The following is a 20,592-nucleotide window of genomic DNA, read 5'->3' as shown; positions in this document are numbered from 1 at the left end:
GAACACTGTGATTACTGTCTTGCTACATGAGATTCATATTCATGACTGACAAAGGAAGGGGGGAAAAAGGAAACTGTGATAGGATTTTACATACTTGATGTCTGTGAAGACAAATTATGAGATGCCATATTTGTCTTTGATTCCCTGAGATGAAAGAAAAGCAGAAACTCTATATACCTGGACTTGGGTGCATTTTTTTTTTTTTTTTCATTCAATATAACCAAAAATTAAAGTCCACTGCAGAAGATTGAAATTAATATATAAATATCAGTAAGTTAAATAAGAAAACCAAAGGGTGATGCTGAAGGATGAACAATAGAAATATTGAAGCTGAAGTAAAGTAACAGCACAGTTATCTTTCCAAAACTTGTCTTTGCTCTGTCCTAGATTACTTTTTCCCTAACCATCCTTACATAAGAATATGATGTATGAGAAGATTTTGAGATATCACAAATAGAGAAGGATATCAAAACAACATTTAGAGAAATTTGTATTGACCACAAGCACTAGCAAAACTGAAGGGAGAGTGAGTATGTGAAGAACAAGGTCATAAATTAGAGGGCTTAGATTATCTACCACAAATTTGAAAATTCACAATTGTGAAATTGTGAAAGGAAAAACACCTGAGTGTACATATCAATCACAAAATGACAACTGGTAAACAGTGATGCAGAAACAAAGTTGAGGAAGAAGGTTTGTTCCCAAAAGCATACATCAGAGAAAGAGAAGGTAATGATCAAACATAAAGATGATGTTGGCACAATGCTAAGAAGGCATAAAATGGCTAAAAATAGCCTTATAAATTAGGAAAATGCACCTGTGCATCAGAGGAGTAAAATTCTGGCACAGCCTTCCAACAGACATAGCTGGTGCAAAATCAAATCCTTTGGCAGGAAAGTTAATGTGTGAAATGGGAATTAATGGTTAGTAAAACAACTTTTCCTTTGAAATGGTGATTTATCAAAATCAAAACATTCCAGATGAGTGAAAAAAAATTCTAAGAGGGTAAAAAGAGAAAATAAAAATACAATGATTTAATAGGAGAAGGATTGAGATATTTAAGCTTTCCTTTGTACAAATGCTTCTCATGGAACTGATAGCTTACTTTAGCAGTAAAGAGAAAATTTAAAGAACATTCAGCCACCAAATATCTCAGGCTTTTTGTCTTATTTTTTTTTTTTTTTTATTTTATTTTCCTGAACAGTAAAAAAGGAGAGTTGCAAGTTCCCTTTGAAGCCATGAGTGCAATTTCCACACACCTCTACTAATACTGCTCCAAGCAGCAGGTTTGTGGATGGCCATTCTGCCAGAAGCAGGCAGAGCAGGGGGACTACCATTTGGCCTCAGTCCAGCTTGCCCCAGATTCCCAAATGAATAGATGCTGTGGAATTTGGGAAGAAGTGGTGCATGGCTATTAAGGGGCAGCAATGCACTGGAGAGCAGTGTCTGCCTGCTCTGGGGGAGAGCTGGCTCACAGCAGCCATTTGAAGGCAGGTGGTGTTACTGTGGACACAAGGAAAGTCCCCAGTTGAATGCTTGCTGCAGTATATCCTGAATTAAAGACTCTGTTATAAGGCTCTCCAGGGTTCTAGCCATTATGTCCAAGGTCTTAGCAAATTTTTAGTCTGTAACTCCTGTGTAAACTCATAAATAGAGGGCAATAATAGAAATTCTCTAAATTATCAATAAGCTGTTTTTCAGAATTATTATTTATTATTATAACATAGTGGTACAAAAAATAACCAAGTCCTCTTCTCTACACACTCTGTCTTCTTTTGTACATGTTCCTGTGAGGGTATATTTATTTATAGGTTCATAAATAGAAGCTTAAACTGGTATTAATTAGAAAATATGTCACCTCTGATCTTGAAACTAATTGGTTTGTATGGACTTTGTTAAATTTGCATAATTTCCTCAGCACGATATCTTTAGTGTTCTTTCATTTTAAAGGGAAAATGTCTTTATATCAAAACCAAATGGAGAGTTTTAAAAAATAAGCTTTTCAGTGATTATAGGTTAGGTGTAACATTTCATCCTGCAGTAAATGGATATATTTCTGTCACATATGTTGAGACCTGGAATTCAGTTAGAGGCAGAAAATGTTATTCATAGGCATGGAACCTTGTTAAATAAGCATTACCTTTGCTTTACCCCTTTTGCACTGAGGATGTACAGCAAAATGTAGATTCTAGTGAGTCCTTACTTCCTCATGGCAATTACCAGGGAAAATCTGACTGGAGAGCCTGTTTTGTCCTACACTAACTCCCTGAGCTGGGATTCCCCACACCAGATGAGAGGAAATCTCAGCTCCCTCCGTTACAGCTGCCTAAATCTTTCATACACAGCATCTAAGAAAATACCCAACCAAGCTCTAAAAAAATAAGCCATTGGTTGCATTTGCACTATTTCTCAGTAGCCTGCAGCTGGTGCCAAATCAGTTATTTTAAGTAATCAATAATCTCAGACCTCCTGGTTTTGGCAAGCAGTAAGACTTAGAAGTCCTGCTTAACAGTGGTACTTTTCATTTAAAGTAGCTTTAGAAGAACTAGGACTCTAAAACCGGAGGTTTAGGAAGAAAAAAAAAATTCATAACCCCAAATTCTCTGCTGCTTTTTATCGCTTGAAAGTGTATGGATGTGTTCTGGCACACATAAAAGGGTGTGTATTTTCTTTCTAGGACTGACCACAAAATGGTGGTCAGTAATACCAAATACCAAATACGTAATTTGGTTCCACATGGATGGTTGAGGGAAATTATGCAAGAGCACACCCATTTCCTCTCCAAGGAAGTGCAGTGACACAAGTGACATTGCTTGTCAGCCCACGGAAGCTTTGGGCTTAGCTCTGCTCTTAATACCAGCTACTATGAAGTCTATACACAAGAAATAAGAGGCCCAGAGCTGTTGAACAGCTCTCTTGTGTCTTGTTAGCTCAAATGTGAAATATTGCTCTCATTCACTGAATATGAACCATATGACCTGTTGTCACACGGTCCTAGCATGAGCATGCACTGGTTTACCTGAAGGAATAAAAAACAAATTAAGAAACTGCAGAAAATAAATTAATTAAAAAAGAAATATTACCACTGGAATTTTGGATTATGAATAGAAAGTGTAAAAGAACACTGTACCAAAAGAAGCAAAACCAGAAAATTCCTCCTTTAGTTTCAATTCCTGTTAGGTGGAGGAAAAAATGCAAATTTGGGCTATAAACAGTGCAAAGAAAGTGCTCACCCACACACTTCTGCCCCAAGGCTAAGTATTAGACAGAGCTTGGTTAAAAAAGGCCAATATGCTATGAATTTGGAATTAAATTACCTTGATATCACCTGAAATCAGCACACTTGAAGTGAAAATGTTATGCAGGAATAAAACCAAGAAGAAATTGGATGGAGACATAAAGTCCAGGTGCTTTGAATATCTGCTCTTGGCTAATAGGTGAAGAGTATTGCTCAGAATGCAGGGCTCTATGACAAGTTTAGGACAGTTTTTAAATCTCATGTAATCTGATCAACATGGTGAAATTTAACAAAGCAGCAGCAAATCTCAGCATAAAGAAGGTGAGAGCGAAAAGATTGAATACTTATTTTACTAATGCAATGCCTCATATTTCAGGTTGATGAGAAGTTAGGCTTGGCACAAATGTCCTAGAAAGAGGACAATGTAATCAAAATTTCTTGATTTTTGTTTTGCCATGGCAAAACAGAAATCCTGTGACATAATAATTAATAACTCCAAAGAAGTATCATATAAGATAACAGGCAATAGCTGAAAAGTAGCTGTGTGACAGATTTTTCACTGTGCTAGAACATATGCATGATGCTGCGATAAACACTGGAAAAGGCACTTGTTAAAACAGCCCTTATCCCTGAGGAATTTACAGCCTGGGAGACAGAGAGAGATAAGATAAAATGCACCTGGTAACCAAGAAGTGATGCTATTTACATTTTTCTTTTCTGTTTGCTTTCTTTTCTCAATGTTTCACCCTCTGTTTTATAATGAGGTGCTGGACTGGTTGATGTGACACTTGTGAGTCTCTACGAAGAATTTGATTGAAGAACACTGGTGGCTGGCACTGGGCTTGGGAAATCATATTTCATGAGATAGGCAGCCAAGAGGAAAGTAGAAAGACAGTGATGATTGGAGACAATTCTTAAGGCTCAGTCCCTGTCAAGCGCTGAACATTTTGACTCTTGTCAAAGAAAATAAGGAGGGGAGTATTATTTAGAAAGGGATAGGAACTCCTGTATGCTCAGAAGATGAGAGTTTTTTTACTATTCAGATATTTAATGCATAAGCCAGTCCTCCTCTTAACAGTGCAGCCTTTTGATGAACAGTAACTGTCATAACACTGGAATAAGAACTCAAGTGGTGCTGCTACTAAAGATTTTCATTTGCCATGATAGCATCCAGACTAGATATGAGGCTGTGTTTAAGTTCCCAAAAGTCATTAGGTTTCTCAGGGTTAATGCTATGTTGCTAGACTTACTGAAGCCATTATAATCCTTTCCACTTTCTCATTACAGCATAGCTGTCACTTTTTCTCAGCTTCTGCATCTACCTGTTCCATGGTTTTCTTCAATATATTCTAACTGAAGTCTCTTCAGCATTACTTCTCCAATTTCCCCTCCCTCACTTCTCCCTTTATCTCCTTCTGGTAGCATAATATCATCGCATGAAATTCATGGTCAAATTTTCTGAATATTTTTCCCTCTTCTACCCTCTTCTCTCAGTGAGTGCTTTGTATGGCCCTACCTTGTGACATCAACCAAGTCATACTGCATCTTTTCCATTGTGTTCTTTGCCACTTGCAACCACTTTTATTAGTCTCAACTTGATTATCTTTCCATTCTGAAAATAATTTAGTTGGTGATACTTAAAACAGCAGGGTTACAGCTCAATGGAAATACCTCACATGAACTTCTGTGTTTTCAGTGAAAAAAAAAAATTTATATTTTCACCTTAATAAATATGAATCCTGGTGTCCTCCCCCACTTTAGAACTGTGTTTCCCAATGAGAAATCAAAATCCTATCTTTGGTTCTTTTATTTATGCTGTTAACAGCCTACTCCCACAGAAGTTTGAATATATAGCACAGGTCACAATCTTGCAATGAATACTTAAAAACTGTAATGTGGAATACACAGCAATTGTAAAGTGGGTGAGTCTTTGGTACCCACCTCAAAAAATATTTACTGTGTAGCTCAAGTGTACTCTGCACAGTCTAATAAAAACTTTCTTTTAGGGTTGTTTGCTGCAGCACAGTAGGTGGCAATGATTATGAATTAATTCAATTCGATGAATATTACCCACATGCACTATGGCTTTTGCAGTATAATATTTATGATAGTTCTGAAAAGGTTTAATATCTTTTACCAGTCTAAAAACTCTTAAACATGCCTTCAAATATGATTAGCAGTAATTTATTAGAACAGAACATGAACAGATAAGCACCTCAATTGACACAGTTATACTCAAAGCAAGAAAAGAATTTGATTAATATAAAGCGCCTGTATGGTATAAATAATTTTAAAGATGGCATCTGTTTTCTTATGAGATTAAATCTATGTAATATCAATATTATCAGTATTTTAGCTCTAGCCCGTGTGTCTAATAATATCAAAACTAATAAAAAGAAGTATACAAAGGAATGGATCTGAAAGAAGAAGCATGTATGTTTTCACAACATTCAGCACTTTTACTGTTTATCTGAAGACCTTTGTAGGAATCTGTCTGTGGCTTTGAAGGCAAGATATAAAGATTAAACACTTGTCTGGGTGTTAAAACTCAAGAGAGATTTGAAAACAGATTAAAGCAAGAATCAACTCCTTACCACCATCATTGTCATCACACTTCATATGTACTGAACATGGCAGAACACAGGAAACTCTAGTGGTTTCATAGCCAGAAGAGCCAATTAGCTCGCCCTTTCCTTTCCTTTCCTTTCCTTTCCTTTCCTTTCCTTTCCTTTCCTTTCCTTTCCTTTCCTTTCCTTTCCTTTCCTTTCCTTTCCTTTCCTTTCCTTTCCTTTCCTTTCCTTTCCTTTCCTTTCCTTTCCTTTCCTTTCCTTTCCTTTCCTTTCCTTTCCTTTCCTTTCCTTTCCTTTCCTTTCCTTTCCTTTCCCCTTCCCCTTCCCCTTCCCCTTCCCCTTCCCCTTCCCCTTCCCCTTCCCCTTCCCCTTCCCCTTCCCCTTCCCCTTCCCCTTCCCCTTCCCCTTCCCCTTCCCCTTCCCCTTCCCCTTCCATCCTCCTCCCATTCCCCCTCCCATTCCCATTCCCCTTTCTTTCAGTAGAAGTCCTTTGCTGTGGTTTGAGCAATTTCCTCTTGTACTGCAAAATTTTTGACTAGGAAAAGAAATTCTCCTACAATAGTAGGAGAATTGTTATGGTGTTACAGGAAACTGCAGAGTAATTAGTCCACCCCTTTCTTATAGCTACTCCAGTTTCTAATGAATTGTGTGCAAACAACTGTTGTAGAATTTAGTTTAAAAAAAGTTTCACTGTTTCAAGAGTTTGCAACAAAGACTGCTAACTCAAAGGCCTGTGCTAAATAAATCTAGAACAAGATATTGAAGGCACCTTTTGTGAAAACCTTTTTCAGGTAGATCAAAGTCCTACAGAGTATTACGTGTAAATATTGGACTTCTCTTGCCTAACTTCAGGTGTATGAAAAGTCTAAACCAGTCTGGCAGTAAGAGGGCAGAAAGAGGCAGTTGCAGAAGATGATTCACCAGCTCGAAAACAAATGTTAAGATCTTCCATTAGAGAGACTCTGGAGTAGCCTATTTCTCATGTTGGCTGCAGACAGAACCAGGACAGAACTTGCTTATAGAAAGCTGACCTTTGAAACACCGTTCCAAAACCAGTACATGGAATCCTTTAATAAAAAAAAAACAAAAAAACCCACCAAAAACAGCAACAATAACAACAAAATTCCACTGCAGCATTAGAAAAAAAAAAAAGAAAAACAAAACTTTGGAAAAACAAATGAGTAAAAAAAAATATCCTGGAATTTCGTGATGGAGGAGATGACTGATATTTATGTTCATGGAAAGGAAATCTGGGTTAACCAGAAGAGGCCCTGGGGTCTCCAAGGAGCTGTACTGTGTGTGATGATGTGAATCCATCAATAAACTCTGACTGGGACCCAGAGCTGTACTTCTACCCATCAGATAAGATTTTCAGTTGGAAGATTATACACAATTCCGTCAATGCAGGTTTTTGTGCTTAATTTATTTTCCTCCACTAGGCTCTGCACTGTTGGGGGTTTGATCTCCATATGGGTCATTCACTGAAGAGTTGGACTTGATGATCCTTGTGGGTCTCTTCCAACCCAGAACGCTGTGATTGAATACAGTGTTTACACCTGCCTGCTTCCAGTGCAAGGATTAGCAGAAAGAAGCACCACAGCTGGAGGGAATCTACTCACTGAGAACAGATTTTATTTTCTATACATTCTGGTAATTCTTGGTAATGACAATTGTATTTGAAGAATCATGGCAAGTATTCTATTATCTTTTTTATTTTAGGAAGCAAAAATTGATACTGATTTTGAGAATATAGCCATTTATAGGGAGTTTGCTCTTTTATAGTAGATGTACTGTAAATCTAACACCACTGAAATTTTTGGCAATGCTAAAATTAGACAATATGGTATAGTTTCAGTTCAGACAAACATATTTCCATTGAGTTTATATTATTCTTTTTCCCTTGCCACTCAGTCTCACACAAAACATGGCAATTTTGCTGCAAATTAACAATTTAAAATAAATAGTATCTCTCATTCTCATTTTTCCATTCATCCTCTACCATTCATCTCCTCTCATGAAATAAGATGAAAAAGTTGTGTGGCTTATGCTTCTAGCCTTGATTCATCTTACACATTCATTGCCTACTGAAAACACTCCCTTGTGTGGTGGTGTGGCTGAAGAAGTTGGAGAATATACTCATTTTTACAAATAACATTTATTATCAGCACTGCTCAGCAGTGTAAAACTGGGAAAATGCCATAGAAATATAAAGCTCTGTTTATTTAATAGCTTCCAAGAAAATCATTCTTTGTATCTCAGTCTTAAAAATGCTGGAGCAGAAAGATCATACAATCTGACCATCATCAAATGTTATCTCATGTTACTTTATACTTCAAATAGTTCAACTTGACACCCTGTTTGGTTTACCCTTTGCTAAGATGGAGGTTTTACCCTGAAATGACCTCTTTGGCTTTGTGGTGAATTGTTTTAGTAAACAGATGGATCATTTGACTCAAAGAAAAAAAACCTAAAATATTCATTTAGGTCTGCAAATCATTTCTATGAATGAGAACAGTAAATTGTAAGTGCCTGAGGCTTTAGACCTTTCAGGAGTTGGAATTCTGCATGAAATTGGGTTGTTAGTGTCTTGCCTTTATTTTATGAGATTTATTCTTTGTGCTCCAAGAAGCTCCATACTAGAAAACTATTAATTACTAATTTCATTGAAATATTTGAGGAGTTGCATTTGTTCCACTTTATTGACAGCTTTGCTGAGCAATGTGTGATTGTATTTAGTAGAACTGTGTGTCGCATATTTCATTAAAAGACTTTTTTTCCCAGTCTTACTTGTAATCAACTGAAGACATAACTTCAGTGAAAGATAAGAAAATTCCCCTAACTTTCATAAATAGGAACATCAATATAATCAGCTTGTGTTGTAGTCCGTAAACCACAAACTGAAGGGGTGACAAAGAAGTAATTCATTGCCATTTTGTGGGTATGGGCTATCATGTTTTGGATCTATGTTCATTTTCATCAATAGCATAGAAAAGAATCACTTACAAGCTGTGGTGTGGTTATACTTACAGAGATAAATAAAAACTTTTAAATGCATTGTAATAATGTATTTTTAAAAAAATTCTTATGTTCATTTCATAAATAATAATTTGTCTAATATAATTTGATTTGTGACATCTATGATTAAAAAAAAAAGGATCACTTGATTAATTGTGATAAAAGACATTTAAATTTCACCCATTTAACCCTTCTGCTGAGATCCATAAGACACACTGGTATTTGCTTAAGGCTTCCAGAAAAGCACCTTATCTTAATTTGCAAGAATCAAGAAATGAAAATTCCACTTATTCCCTTGACTCTTCAGTACTGTATTATTAGAGGTTGTTTGTACTAATAATCTGTTTGTAAGTATCGCTTCCAGAACCTGCTGCTTGATTTTAAAAGTAGAGATATATTTCATGTCTTACTAAACGTATTAACAGATAGACATAAATGAAAAAGACGTTTATCTGCTGGGGTTTTTTTTGGTTTTTTGTTTGGTTGGTTGGTTGGTTGGTTTTTTTGCTTGTTTTTGGTTTTGGTTTTGGTTTTTTGTTGTTGTTGTTATGTATTTTTTGTGGATACAAATACATTGGTCCTGGTTTTCCAGGATATGACAGCAATAAGACTTCGACATTACCCCAGAACTCATGAGCTCAGGCCTCATGAGGTAGAACTGTTGTGCTGTTATTTGGCCATGGCAGTGTTTCAGATGGCAAGGATGAGTGTGCAGAACATAAGGCTTTTGGATCTCATGGGTTTTCTGGATCCAGTTTATGGCCACGGAATCTCAGTCAGATTTATGGGGTTGTCATCTACGTAGCAATAGAGCACTGACGGGTCGAGGCCCTTCTGTCCTCCCCTCTGCCTGTTGCTTTTAGGGTGTGTTTGTTTCTGAAAAACAGGGACTATTGCTGTGCCGTGGGAATAGCTGCCATCCCTGCAACAGCTAAGTTCACTCCAATACAGATTTTTAAAATTGTTATTCAGAGCTAGGCCTCTCCTGTGTAGTGTCATGACAAGCATGGGAGCATTTGAGAGGGGTGTTTGTTTATATTGTTAAAATTCTGCACCAATCTATGTTTGTGTAGCAAGATTCCAGAAATAAGTCCTCTCCTCTCTGTAACAGGGGTTTTTCACAGTGGACCTCAGTCTCTCTGCCACCTAGGTGAGAATTCAGTGTCAAATAAATAGTTTCTCCCAAATCCAGTGGGTAGTAAAAGAATAGGCTGTTTCTTCAGTATGTCTTGTTTTAGCCACTGAATACAATACAAACCTCTTAAGTAGGAAATTATTACATATCCTTGGGACTAGGGTTACCTGTAATATGGTCTTTTACAGAGAAGACTAGTGATAAGAGAAAAATCATAAATGTTATTTTCTAGACTACATTGGAAAATATCTTCCAGAGTAGCAATAAAGCAAAATTTTCACAGGCTAGCTAGGCCTTTCATTATTTCATTGATAGGAAATCTGATCACTGATGTAACTGTTTCCTGTAGTTAGTAAATTAAGTTTCAAACATAAAGCCAAACAGATGAAATAAAAGTCACTACAATCTTTAGCATAATAAAGCAAACTTCAGAGAAACTACATTATGCTATTTAAAACTTGTCTCTACTCTTGTCTTCACTGTGGCTTAAATAACATAGTTAATCAAAGATATGGCAAATCATTAAAAATGCTGGGGAAGAAAACAGATGGACTCCAGCTTTTCCCACATATCTGGAAAATGGCAGGCATGCCTCCCACACCAGCTCTCAGGCAGTGGGTTATCACCTCAAGCTACTGCCAGCTTAGGACACAGCAGATCCAAGAACCCAAAATGCTCTAAGGATTAGGCTGAATCTATACAATAGTCTTGAGTACAAATGTTTGCCTTTAACATGCTTATTGCCATGTTGCATGTATTCATCATTAGTGTCCAATGCCATTGTGTCCCAAAAAGCAAAGCATAATTTCAGATGCCAGCACTTGCCATCTGAAATGACGTGACACAACAGCAAGATTTTGCCTAATCTATAACATAAACATTTTGGGCCATTCAAGCCCATGTTTCTGTGGCACTGGGTTCTGATTGTGAAGCATCCAGCATGCTCAAACATGGAGGAGACAGGCTGATTTTGAACAAAAGCAGCAGCTCTCCAGAGAAATGCTTGTCCAAAATGTAATCAAGAAAATCCTTTGTGTCTCCTGTTAATTGGTGATTCACCCTGCATATCTGATGGGCAGATTTATGGATTAAAGGAAAAATCTCTTTCAAGGGATTATGAATAAAGGGTTGAGGGTGGGATTTTCAAAAATACCAAAAGAAGTTCTTCCAGTGGCAGTTGAACATCCCCCTCTGCAAAGCACTTTTGAAAACCTCATTCATGTTTTCATTATGCCACATTTGGGCCAGGTTTATAATTTTTACTCTGTGTTCAGAGAGAAAAGGAAGAAAAAAACAAGAATACCCTAACCTTATTTTTAGCATTATGCTATCTAATTAAGGCTATTTTAACCAAGCATACTTCAAAGGATACATAACTTTAAGAAACATTACTTGTTTAATCTTGCTGCATATAAGATGTTGGTGTGTTTGGTGTTTATTCACAGAAGGTACTAATTAACTCCTTGGGAATGGGTAGCTTCTCACTAAGCCTTCTGTCAGGCACTAATAAGTTGAGCAGGGAAAAACTTAAGTTGATTTTGCAGCATTTCCTTTTTTCCACATATTCCTGCCATAAAAGTATTGAAGCAGGATCCTCTGCTATAGCTGTACTTAACAGTCTGAGTTGTCATTCCCATTTTATTTTAAAGACATTTAAACTACCAACTGAAGTTACAATGTAAGTCCTAGTACACATATTCAGTTCCCTACTTGAAGAGTGGCTTCAGCCTATGGATATTGTCATGTGTTGGTTTGTTACAATATAAGCCAAGACCTTTGGAATTCTGAAATCTAACATTACCACTCTGGTAAGATTTTCAGCCTTGGCTTCCTAATGCAGCATCAAGTTCTTGAAGTTAAATGAATGTCAGTTGATGCTCTTTAATAGTTTATTCCTTTTGTGGTGGAATTTTTCACAGAATTTTGAGAATTTAGTAAATAGCCTTTCTTGAGAAAGAATATTCTTTCTTGAAGGTCTTAGCAACTTTGTAAAAATGTTATGTCAAATTTGGTATTATTTAAGATCAACTTAGCCAGTTTTATTTTAAAAATGTCTTATAAGAGTCTATAATTAGCCTAGCGCACTGGTAGAAGTTTATGATGATTTGAGCCCAAGGTCTTAATGTTATTTTTGTATCTTTTCAAGTGAACTACAAAGGAAATTTACAGTGTTTTTACCAGCTCAGTGCCAGCAGAGGGCATTACAGCATAGTTCACTTGAAACTGTATATTTTGGAATCAATCCAGATAAGAACAAAGTACATTGGATGTTAGATAAGTACTTTACTGAAAGACACGTATTTATCATCACATTGAATTGACTGTGAGGATTTCCCCATTCTAATAAGAAAAGACAGGGGTTTAAACCTCGTTTCTCCAATAAATCAAAATGTAAATCTTGCAGCACAAGTAATACTGCATACCAAAATGTGTCCCAAACACTAAATATGTATATTTTCTTAAAAGTTGGGAAGAAAATATAAAATTTAACAATTATATATAAAGTTGTTCATAATGAGAGACAACTGAATATGCTTGAATGAAATCTCTCCAACTTCTACTCAGGCAAATAGCTTATCCTACCACTTAAAAATAGTTCCTTCTTGGTTAGTAGAAACTTTCCATGGCAATATACAAAATTTCAATATTAAAAACCCTCTGAGTGCCAAGGAAATATCCTCTGGCCTAAGGTTATTACCTTCATGTGAGACTATATATTTTGAACACACAAAAACAGACAATATCTCAGCTCCATCGTTATGAAGCAACACATCAAAATGGCAGTTGAAATAAAACCTGAAATAATTTAATAAATAAATAATGCCAAATGATTTGGAATAATTTTCTCCATCTTTGTGCGTAGGTGTAAATTTCAAATTATGGTTTTGACACATAATGTTTGTGTCTCACTGCTGCTCTCTTACTCACCTAAGAACTACAGCTACAGGGATCATACGTGGAAGGTGTAGATCCCAGATAATATCCTCTCCTATTGTGGTCTGTAGGAACTTTGCCTGAGACTTTCTTCAGTCTTAATATTTATTTAGTCTGATATTGCTATCTGGACTGCCATGCTGGTCCTGTGCCCGTACAGCAGTTAGATTTAATAAGCAATTTTTTCTGCTCTTTTTGTGCTCTTTGAAGTGGGTTTTGTGATCCCATGAAGCTGTGATTGTGCATTCCAGCTAAACACTTGTTTGTCCAGCAGTGCAGCTGAGGGTAAAAGCAGATAAATTGTGTTTACCCAGTAACAACTAGGATAGTACAAAACTTGTCCGTTTATATGAAAGAAAAAAATTTCAGCTTTTTATTTGAAAGCGGATTGCTGTGTTTTTAAAGCGCTCAGTGTGCAATTTCCTCTCACATTTTCCCTGTTAAGAGGCGACAGAAGAGGAAAGTGAAAGTTGTATAGCTGCATGATCCTTGCCTAAGGTCCTGCTTTGTACCTGAGAAAACACCATTACAGTGCAGCAGGGGTGATGCCCTGCCCTGCCTGCACTTCTCAACCTTCCACTAACCCAGACTTGTATGCCAGGCCAGCTTTTTGGGAGGAGCAGATGGAGATGGAGCGGGAGCATCTCCGGGAGGAAGAGGAGGAGGGCGGCGCTGACGGCGCGTCTGCGGGCCGGCAGCAGCTCCCGGAGCCGCTGCCCCCGAGCCCGGCCGCTGCGGTAATGAGCCTCGGCTAATAAGGCCTGTTGAGACACAACCCGTGTTAGCTCAGCCTTGGCACCAGCAGGGAATGTTTGCTCAGCTCCTGCACTGGAGCTGGCTCGTGTCAGGCCGGCTCGGAGAGTGGGAGGAATAGCTGTGTTACGGGATGCTCCTAACTGTGCAGACATTCCCTGACAGATTTCTCCTTTGGGAGGTTTTAAAGAGAAAACATGCAAGAGCAGTTTTCTTTTTAATGAAATATTTAGCTGGGGCCCAAGGCCTTCTGTCTAGTTTGTTTTCCTTTCCCCCCTGCCCGTCCTGAAGGCAGTGTGACCTCCTGTGCAAAAGGAGATGTATGAGGTATGGGAGCCTGGTACTGCTGCTGGAAGGAACTGTTTCAGAATGAAATAGCCTGCTGTATGAATGGGCATACAAGGCTCATGGACAGTATTCTCTCCCTCAGCACTAATCCTTACTTGCCCTGCAGGTTTACTACTTCGTCAGTGTCTCCTCCTGAACTCCACAATGTACATCACCTGGGCACTTCACAGCAGAATCCATTAGGATTAGGACCAACAGTGTTGAAAAGACAAAATACATTAAAAAGAAAATCCCCAAATAATTCTATGTCCCAAAGAATGGAGAAATGCTTCTAAGGGTCAGAAAACATTTAATATCTAGCAGAATAAGACACTTCTGATCAAAGAACTCTGTTCTCTGTTTTGAGGGTGAGGAATTTAACTAATCTTTTTTTTTTCCTTTTTTCTTCATTTCCTACATCAAAAAGTAGAGATAGTTGTAGTCACACAATTGAAATACCTTTATATATTTTCTTTTTCTAATCAAGTAATATAGACTTTCACACTACTCTTGAAGTGTGGTTTGGTGAGCTTTTAATATGGATAAGAATTGTTGGGATCTTCATACCTTTTCACCAGGGATGAAATTACTTTTTCAAGGAATTTTAGATTGACTGTGTGTATTTTGTGTATGCAGAGAAGGCTAAGGATGTGCTAACCATCATACACAGAGAAAGGCAGACCCACTTGTTCATTAAAATAGACATATGGAAGGGCACCAGCAGCACGGCCAGCAAAGCGTACTGCTAATGCAAGATTTTTTGCTGCTCCTTCCAGTAGCATGCTGTGTCTGCTGATGGGTAGGATGTACTTCTGACACAAAAAAATAAGCATACCATCATGGGGCAAAGGCTTTTTCCTCTTCCCATGCTGGTCACACAGCACACACTCAAGAATTTCAGGGGGTGTAATTCAAATGCATGCTCTAGGCATGAAAATAGGATGTCTTTATCATCTGTACTTCCATCCTTGTTTTCTTCCCTTCCTCCACTCAAGGGCAGAATGCAATATTAAAACTATAGTAAGCATTTTTTTAATTAAAAGAGGTTAAATATATGGGATCAGATAGGCTTTCATCATGCAATTATAAATTGTATGCTGGTTATTTTAAATTTCAACATGCAATTGCAATGGTACTGGGTGAGCTGGCTGGGTATCTGCTTTGCATTTTACTGAGTTAATTCACTGCAGGTATTCAGTTCTTAAGTGGAGTCTGCTTTAAATATGTGCAGCAATTCAATCAAAGAAATAAGATGGATAGTTTATGTAATCCTTTTCATCTCCAGATTGCTAAGGTTAACCTTAACTATTCATGAATTATAAATGCATACAGCAATCTCAAATTAATACATGCAAACCCCCCATTTTTTGATGGCCTGCTGAAAACCATGGAATAGTTCCTTCTTTTAAAATATAATTGATGAAACTTACAGGCACTTTCTTCCACTTATTATTTGGAATCTCAAACAAAACTTTTTTGCAACTCATTTTAAATAGTTGTCTCTGGTAATATTAAACCTTTCCTCTGCTCCAAGAACATAGGTAATTTTCAAGATTTTGGATGCATCATTCTTGCAGCTCTTTTCAGTGCCAACAGATTCTGTGGCATGAATGGGGACCCAAAGGCAGATATTACAGAACAATAACGCTCTGTTGAAGCTCTCACAATTCCCGGAGTAATTAAATAAAGAGAAAAAGAAGCTTTTCTCTTTCATTTTGTTAGTTCATTCAGTGCCATTTGGCTGATTTGGCTTGTGAGGTCTCTTCCAGGCAGCCAGAACAATCCACTAGGTGACACCCTCATACTCCTCATATTGAGGCAAGGAGATAGTGAGTACTGAATGGCTCATTTGTTAAACATTTAAAGCAAATACTGAGATTTCAGGGACAGGTCTCTCTTTGTTTGGCAATATCAGAGATAACACTGGTTTTGTAATAAATACTGTGTTGTTTGTATATAAATTACATATTAAGCAGATTAGCATTTTGTCACTAACAAGAACAAAACCACAAAGCAGGAGTTCTAGGCAATATTTCCTATAATTATAATAATTTTTTAAAAGCATTTGAGCTAGTCTGCTGAGTAGACTGAATAGCAAATATGCCTTTAGCATTTTGTACTGGGGCAACAGAAGGAATATAGCTTCAGTGATTTTTTTCTTTTTTTTTCAGTAGGGATGTGCTATAGCATCTTTGAACTGAAATGAAAAGACCCATTCACCCCTAATACAAAGGAATATTAAAGGATAAAATTCAATGGAATTTTGCATGTCTATGCCAGTGGTGATTTTTTTCTGTAAGTTCTTTATGTTGATAGCGATGCTTTATAAATCCTTTGAAGAAAGCATCTTTTATCATGGTGTTTTTACACACCTAGCATAATGAGGCTTGAGCTTCCTTAGGGTCTCTATCTTTGAATTAATCGTAGGAAATATAATATTATATTTTAAAATATTATATTTTATTGCTATTATTCCTTACTTTGCAGTGACTATTCTAAATGTTGTATGTAGTGAAAGACACTGGAAGTCAGAATTTGCTAGTAGTGTAATTAAGAGTAACATCAAAGAAAATAAGGATTGCATCACAAAATTAATGTAAATAAAAGCAAAATCATGGTAAGGTTGAGCAATCAAACACAAAAAAACAATGTGTTTGAACGGCATGTTTAAACAGTAACCAGACAGGTCAAGAAAGAGACAGAAATTTACTTATATGGGCATGGAAATCATAACATTTCTTGTTTGTTCACAATAATTATCCCAATTAATTATAAGGCAACTGTAGGTTTTCAAGCTTTTGCTATTCAAGCACTTTTTATATTCAGTTGTCCTTTACAGTGCTCCTTCTTCTAACACTTCAGTGCTTGTTTAGATCTAATGTAGGAAAATCCAGGTTTTTTTTTTTTTTCCTAATGAAAATATCACTGAAATAATGTACTGTTCTGCTATCAGGTATGTTTATTGACTTCAGCTAAGATTCCAGCCATGTTAAAGACCCAGAATATACTTAGAGAAAAATATGCAAAGAGAGATGCATATATAATTCCTCGTATTTTTCCACTTAATTTCAGCAAAAAATATTTATAACAGCTTTTTAAGGCAGTTCACTAAATAATGCAACCCATCACTTCCACGGCGTCCTAAACAGTCTGGAAGAGAGTTTTTGAAACTTAGTCGTATCTATACGATCCCTATGATGTCAGTGAGAGCTTAGCTGTAGCCTGTAGAATAAAGGTACTGATTCAGTAATCCTGGCTGCCAGCTCGGAATGATAAACCCGCTGAGCTTCTGCAGACACGAGTGTGTGTGCCCGTGTAATGCACGCACAGAGGCATTCCTGGCAGCCAGCTCCACAGATAAATGGAAGGCTACACGGTACTTTGGAGAGCAGGAAGGGGGAGAGTCATTTGAAGTTCAAAGAGGTTTGTGGAGAGACAGAGTGTTTGCCCCAACAACACATCCAAGACGTCATGTGCCTTGGAGAGAAGTGCCTGGGATCTTCAGTGCTTACAGAAGTTCAAGTTCTTCTGAATAATCTCTCAAAGCACATCATCCCTTGTGTCAGAGGCAGAACTGATTTTAGGCACTTCGAGGGAAGAGTGCCATCTGCTGAATCACAACTATCCGTTCTGAAGAACCCTTTTTGTTGGAGGTTTCATGCAAGTCCTGTGCCTCAAACTCAGGCAGCATGTGTAATTTTGTGCTTTGAAGTAGTTCTGTTCTCCCAGCAAATTACATATTTGTGTCTTAAAAATGGTATTACATATTACAGAATAAACACAGCAAGTACATGTGCTTTGTAATACTCATCGACATACTGTTCCCCACGTCTGAAGAGGTTAGAGCCACGTTTCTTTTCCTAGAAATATTTTCTGACAGACACATATATGTGTGCGTCTCACATGGATGTCTGTATGTCTCAGTATAAAGGACAATAAGGGTGCTGTAATAGCACACATTTTGTAAGAACATCTGCAGAATTAAAGATGATGTCAATTACTTACAAGACATTCTGATGAAATTCTGTAGGCTTACAATTTGAAGAGATTCACTCAGCTGTGCAGCTGTTATATATTATTACAATCTAAATGAATTTTAAGAAAGATAATTAGAGCAGTATACATTCACTCCTAGCAATTTTTCTGAAGTAAGAAAGCACTGACAGCTAAATATTATGTTATGAAGTATCTGAGACAGTACAAATTGAACAAGCCTTTGAAGCTCTACTGTACTTTCACTATAGGTACCTAAAGTAGAATGACTCTGTTCTTCTCAAAGGATATAAAATTCTTTATAGTGATTGAAACAGTCATAGAGGTTCATTAAAGATGGGGTAACTGTGGCACAAAAGCTTTAAACTGTTTTACGTAGGCTCGTCTCAAGATCACATGGTAAGGTCATTCAAGCTTCAGAGCTTTAATCCACTGCTGGATGGAGAATTTCTCTGCATGTGAATTTCAAATTAGCAGCCAGCATACAACAAGACTTTAACATGGCATACAATTTTACTGGCCTTTTTCTTTTAAATTACCTAAACAAAAGTGTGAATCTAGAAACCTACTATTGCACTAATGAACAGGAGACAGCTTCATCCTGAGTTGAAAAAACTCAAGAATTAGGAAAATGCTTTATTTACCTTCTGCACACATTGTATATATTCTTGTCAGTTACAAAGTAAATCGATTGTTTAAGTTGCTAGATAATACATAGGCCATAGAAATGCATTAAAAATTACATTTTTAAATTAAAGATTAGAGGAAATATATCTCATATAAACAGAGGCATACATAAAAATGACACTTTTCTAGTAAATAAGTACATGTACACATGAAATATATGTGTGAAGGTACATTCATAGAATAAGTGAACCCACTCATTCCCTTTAGAGTGGCCTAGTGGTACATGTGTGAATTTGCTTTTTAAAGAGATGCAATCACTTAAAATATGTACAAAATTTGGTATAATGGGAGTCGGCCAAATATTGATACTACAAAAGGAATTTAAAAAAAAAAAAGTCTTCAAAATTTTATTGGTGAGGATGGTGGTGTGTTTTCTTCCAAAAGACTATTTAGTCTAGGCTTTAAAAAAAAAAAGAAATTTGACTATATCGTAACTGGGACAGGTTACCTAAATAGAGTATGAAATTCCAATCATGAGAAATGGATAGAAGAGGGATTACAAAATACCTGCTAGTTAGGGTCTTACTTATATTTGACCCTCTGTGAGAACAGAGGTGAAGTAAATGTACTCTTGAGGACCATTTTCAGCCCTGCATGTGACCCCTATTTATTTAATCAATTATAAAAGAAGAACTCCAAATCTAATTCATTGAAATCTCAAACTTCACACTAGGATCCAAGGATTATCTCAGGACTCTTTACTGTTTCTGTGGTGTGGTTTTAACTCCAGAGGTGCTAATGCATTTTTCTTTCATGAAGTGCATGAGGTCACAAAAGGAAGAGAAATGGTTGGCTAGGTACAGCTTGAAGAAATCTGCTCATATTCAAAAATATTCACTGCTACTGATTCCACAGTTACGATTGCTTTCTAAATGTCTTTGAAGTAGGACATTAATTTGTTTTTTCACTGTGAAAATTAACTGGTGTAAAACACTAGACCAGTTTTCTAACTTTTGGATGTTCATCAATTCTCATCAGTTTTAGAAGAAAATATTGCCAGTTTGGTTGCTGCTGCTACAGATACACTGTGTGCATATAACCAGGTGCTTCTTTTCCCAATGTAAACCAGTTTTGCTTTACAGTATTGAAAATCTGTCTCTATGGATCTCATACAGATAAAAGGGGATGAAACAGACTCAGTGTGATGCATAGGAAATTTCTGTTGGACTTTTGGTCAGTTTGCCCTGAGGGATGCAACATGGGGCAAACTCAGTGACATTCCTTGTGGTTTGACTGATGGTGGCTGCCAGCACCCAAACCTGTTTGGCTGATAACAGTGTGGGGTCTGTATAAATCCTGTGACAGAAAGTACATCAAGAGTCTTTCTATATGGTTTTATTATCCCACTGCAGACTCACTTGCAATGGGGTTAATATATTCAATACGCTGCTTGGAAATTAAATTTCTTTGTCTGCCTCATTCAATCCTCACAACTTAATGAATCAAATCTAGGAATAGCTGGAGCTTTTCTGTAAGGTGGTAGTGCTGCTTCTTCTAAGTCCACCTTTCCCGCTCTTCCCCCACCACCGCCTCTCACGGTGTGACATGGCCATGCGGAGTACAATCTGTCCGTGCACTCAGCCGCAGGAGTGATGCTTTGAGGATGCTTCTCCTAGAGGTTTGGTCCCCGCCTGGAGCACGGCCAGGCCGCAGGCGTTAGGAACCACCCGGCGAGGCAATGCCGGTGGAGACCCGAGCGGGGGCTTTGTGCGTTTGTTTGTTTTCGGCGGGGGTGGGCGGGGGGTATCCGAACTTCTGGTGCGCTCTCTCCCCTCCCCAGCTCCGGCTGCGCCGAGCCCGGGGCACGGCGGGCTCCGGGAGCGTTTCACCTTCGGCGGGGGCAGGGGCGGGAGGCGGCGCCGGCTCCCGCGGGGCGGGGCGGGCGGGCAGCGGCGCTCGGGGCGTGCGGGGGCCGCGTAGGTGCGGCTCCTTTAAGGTGT

At 37.7% G+C, this 20,592-nt stretch overlaps 1 protein-coding gene across 5 annotated transcripts in view; it reads left to right on the top strand.

Moving 5' to 3' along the window:
* The window catches only part of ROBO1 (roundabout guidance receptor 1), a 684,057-nt gene that overhangs the window by 369,143 nt on the left and 294,322 nt on the right, over positions 1-20,592 (top strand). The gene's annotated exons all lie outside the window — the stretch shown is intronic.

This window comes from Lonchura striata, chromosome 2 (assembly GCF_046129695.1).
Source record: "Lonchura striata isolate bLonStr1 chromosome 2, bLonStr1.mat, whole genome shotgun sequence".
Taxonomy (NCBI): Eukaryota; Metazoa; Chordata; class Aves; order Passeriformes; family Estrildidae; genus Lonchura; species Lonchura striata.
Note: the sequence above shows the minus strand (reverse complement) of the source record. Positions and strands in the feature narration are given on the sequence as shown.